This window comes from Plasmodium gonderi (genome assembly GCF_002157705.1).
Source record: "Plasmodium gonderi DNA, contig: Pgo-contig_26, whole genome shotgun sequence".
Classification (NCBI taxonomy): domain Eukaryota; phylum Apicomplexa; class Aconoidasida; order Haemosporida; family Plasmodiidae; genus Plasmodium; species Plasmodium gonderi.
This window is the reverse complement of record NW_021628963.1, coordinates 4194-9736: the sequence shown is the minus strand read 5'-3', so window position 1 is coordinate 9736 and position 5543 is coordinate 4194.

Sequence of the window (5543 nt, the reverse complement as noted above, 5' to 3'; positions counted from 1 at the left end):
TAAATTTTACACAAAGATAAATATAACATAATAAAAAGAAAATGAGAAAACAATTTTTTTATTTCTAAGATGATAACCCACATTTATTTTAAGTATTTTTTTTAATTACACTTTAGTATAATATATAATTTATTTATAGAATGTTTTCTTTTTATATTATATATTGTCTATGTTTAAACTACTTTCATTTCCTAAATAAAATGTGTATAACTTCCCACATCGAATTAAAATAACTAAGAATATACGACATATATAGCAAATAGTTTTTAACATATATGATGTAGTATAACAATAAATTATAAATTTATTAGACAACTCTTTTACATGAAATCAAGAATTATATAAAATCGAAAAAAAAAATTCTTCAAATAACATATATTTATGTTTATAAATCGGTATACAATTGTTAATATAATTTTATATTCTTTATACTTCACGAGAGAAAATACATAATATTGTCTGAGATGGAGCAAAACATTGTAACTTGTAATTAATATAGTACAGATTAAGTAGTTGTATTTAAGCATTCACGTTTATATAAATATTTAAAAAAAAATTTTAACAGAATAAATTTTTGTAATATTATTATATTTTTTTTCTTTTAGCTCGAAGTGTTAGAAGTTTTTCCCCCAATATAATAATATTATGCACAATTGTAATGAGGTTCCTACTATACGAAACTTGAACAGTAAAAATATTAAAAAATATTTTTTAAATATTGATTATTAGTTTGTTGTTTAAAATAGATTCCCTAAAGCGTTTCAATATTTATTTTATATACATAATCTTTTGACTGACCTCAGCTATAATTGCACTTTAAAATATTTTTATTATGGACCATATAAGAATTATGTAAACGTTGCAGAAGGTAGTAACTATATCAAAGAAATTTACAGTTAACTAATAAATGTGTGTGGAAATATCCATTATGCTAGTCGTTTTAAATTTTTTCCTCTTTAAATGTATATCACTTGTATCATGAAAATACCTAAAGCTATATATGTGATATATACATGCCTTTTTAACATAAATGACAATCTTAGATATAATGTGCACATGAGCCCTTGTGGTTCATTAAATTTATTACATATAAATATAAAAAACAAATCGAAACAAATGATACTGTAACTAGTGAAATTAATGCAAATGCTTAACTACAAATCGTAAGCAATCGTAAAACTAATATAGCATCTCCTATTATAATTACATTTGTTGTAATATCTTTAATTTCTATATTATTATTCATTTTTAGTAAATCCAATTATGCATATATATAGCATTTAAAATAAAAAAATTCGTAATAGTATAAAAAAAATAGTTTTTCCATCAAAATCAGCTATATTATATTTTAATAAAATTGATTTTATGATGAAATAATTTATTCATTTATTTCTCTGCTCTATGTAATACAATGGTAAAGGAATATTTAGAATAACATAAGTAAAGAAAAAAAAATATTGCAACTATATGAAATATTTAGAACTTATTCAAGTGATAGAAGATATAATGTATTACATAATTGTAAATAATTTTACCATAAAACATGTAAAAGAAATCTAAAGCTTTCCTCCAGCTTATATGAAAATCTGTAGGTCATTTTTATATCAATGTTTTTTTAAAGAGCATATAATAAAATGACATAATTCGTAATATATATAAAACAAAACATAAATTAGTTAATATTATGTAACCTAATATTCAATAGACATGTTCAGATATGTGATATTTTTACGATGAATGTATAATAATCTTAATGGTCATATCAAAAAATCAGTAGCATCTTAATAATAATTTATATTTATATAGCAATCAGTATAGTAAAAATATATAAATATTTATTGTTCCTTTGAAATTACGGAATCTATAATATTAAACATTATTACGTGTATGATTATTTAACACCTCTTATATTATTAAATACAATACAAAAAAAAAAATTGCATGTATAAATTATTTATTCTAAATTATGCCAAATAAAGGATTGTATTTAGCAATAGTGTTAAATAAATCGAATCATTTGTATAATATTTTTTTAATACGCAATTAAATGTTTATATTCGTAAATATTATGAAAAAATAATGAATAATATTAGTTAATGCAAATAGGTACATAATATTTTTAGAATAATTTACTATATAAAAGTCCATCTTTTTGTAAATCATACAAGATATATTATTAAAACGAATATGCTCCTCTTATACCGATTTTATATTTTTTCATAAATATCTGCTAACATTTATTAATACCAGAATTCATAATATGAAAGAAACATTGTTTAAACATAAATAATAAGCAATAGTAAATATATTTTAAATTATTATTTTTCATTTGTTTTATTTTTAGTGTATTTATTTTATATCATAGATTTATAGCTCATGGTTAAGAATTTATATAATAATTTATAGTGTTAATACATACGATATATCGTAAAGATTATAGGGATTATATTTTTTATTTATGTTCATAGTATATAGTTATTATGCTTGTTCGTTGTTTTTTTATGAATATTCATTTTTTCTATTATTCATCTTATATCTTATAATTTATTAAGTTTATTGTATTGCATTCATTATACATAATATATTCTTTATAATTTCAAAGGATTAATATATATTTTTAATTTTTTAGGATTTCTTGAGTTTTCTTGTTTTAAATATTTAATTTTTTATTCGATATAATCAATTATTTTTTTAATATAGTGCTTAATTATACTAATTGTGTTCTATTAATACTTTTTATTTATGTTAGTATAATTATATTATTATATCTTACTGATTACTGTATATATATATGTCTTATTTTAGTAATATCTGTTTATTACTCTATAGAATAGCACTTATTAATATTTTATACGTTTTAATTTAACTTTATTTTTTGTATTTCCTTCATCGTATAATCGAATAAGTTGTAAATATATTTTTCATCGCTAACATTATTTAATTTAACAAATGTATACTTTTTTTTATATATTGATGAAGTTTTTATACTAAATATATCGATCTATTTTTATTAATACAGCACGTACACAACATGAAATATAGGAATATTAACAATTTTATATCATAAAGAATTATATTCGTTAATAATTAGCTTATAAACTTTTCGAATTTTGTTTTCGATTAAAATTTTATAAAATATAAGATACATAAAAATATTACACATTTTAGACACGTTTTCCGTATACATAATAAATAACATATTAATTTATAATAAATTAATTTATGACATTTTAGTGCATATATTTATTTATAATTTCAATACATCAACTTAGATCTTTATCGTTGTCTGATATATACAAATACGTATTCTTATAGTATGAATTTAGTCAATCCTTTTTATATTCTGTGTTTTGTTTATATACATACGAAAGATTGTACGTATTCTAACAAATTATGTGTAAATTGTATTTCTTATTGAATTTAATACTTAAATTTATTATGTATATTTTTTTAATATTTTATATATATTAATGTATTAAATAATTTATTTACTGAATGTATAATTGAACTAATTAATAACAAAATGGAAGAAATTATTAATTTCCTTATTTTCAGTAAAATATTTAACTTTATATTTTTTCTTATTATGTAACATTATCTTAACTATGATGTAAAATTACGATAGTTAAAGTGTATACTGTTGTTATAAGTTTTATTTTTTAGGGACACAATTTCATAATGTAGACAAATATATATTTATACTTAAATTATGCTATTTTTATTATTCAAACACATTTTTCGTGTATTTTTATTTTAAGGAAAAACAGACTAACATTAAGATGTTTCATAATCAATGAATAAAATATTTACCACATAAGATAATATATTAAGAATATAATCAAGACTAGCATAATAAGAATAAAAATTTAATGAATAAGAAACACATATGTCCATAGAACTTAAAAAAAATGAAATAATGACAATTACCATAAAAATATGTAAACTCAAGTAATTGGATATAACGTAAATAATAAATTACATCAGATACGACATATATTAACTTTGAAAATTATAACTAGATATTCTGAAAAAGATATATTTTAAATTTATAATTTAACTGATAAAATGTTAAGAACAATAATATATAATGATATTAAGTATGAAATGTCCAAATGCATACATCTTGCTTCTATTTTTGTTTTACTTTATATTATATGGGGGAAAAATTTTTTTTTCTTTATAATAAATTATAAGAACAAAATAAATTACTTATTGATTCGATAATAATGTCTTTATTATCATTTCCATGGTTATTAATATTCTCATCAAAGTACTTAGAAATAAATTTTTCCAAACAAGGGCATGTATTTAATATAAATTATTATTCTAACTCTTTCAATTAGTTATATAAATAGTCTATAGAATCTTATAATAAAATAATTGATATCGCATGAATAATAATGTTTTAATACATTTTTTATAGGGCTATAATAAATATATAATCTTCAATATTTATGTATTCAATTTTATTATATATATATAATTCACGATAATATTATGCTGTCTTATGAAGTTTTTATTTTTACAACATATATCTTCTACAATTTTATCCATTAATTTTATTATCACAATAATGGATTTGAAATTTAATAAAATTTTTATTATGATAAATATATACACACAATTATTTGATCCTATTAGCCTCAAAATTATATTATTATTAGTACCACTTTACTAATAATATGCAATTCCATTGGGACATTAAAGTATTTATATAAATTATTGTTGTTATAAAAAAGCATTGGTAAAATCATTCCATCTTTACTTTACTATTATATGTGCTACAATTTTTACCTCAAATTTCCTTCTATATTTATACATCTGATAAATGGTGAAATATTTATATCCTTATACTGTAACAATAAATACGTCTAATTTGGTGTTTTAGAAAAAATAATAGTAATTTTTTTATTTACAATTCTTTTTAACATATGAATAAATATAACACACATAATTCTTATAAAATGTGTAAATAATGAATGATTATTGCTATAATTATATTGCTAAAATATAATAATTTTATTATAGAAAGGATATAGTAATATATCATACGTCACAAAAGATCCTCATCAATATTTCTATAATGAATGTGAACATGCATGTAATAATAAAACTTCCAAATACTCTGTAATTAGAAAAAAGATCTTATAAATATTCTATATATTAAGTGGTATGTAAAAATAAATTATATATATGTTTATGTAGTAAAGACAATAATAGATATGCATACGATAAAAAAAGGAATAAAATTTATTTTTAATAAAACTAATAAGTATTTAATTTTCAAGGAAATATTGATCTAAATGAAAATTTATAATTACATTTCCTAAATTGTGTCCATATTATAGGTACAATATAAACATTGTATTCATTTATATTGAATTTTTATATACATCATAAAGAAATTTTCATAAATAACCTGCATATTAATTTTTAATATGATAAGTTTTTTTAAAATACATAAATAAAAAATTCGTTTAATTTTTATTTATTTGTATTTTTATTAAAGTAATAATTTATAGCATTTGTATCTGTGATACATA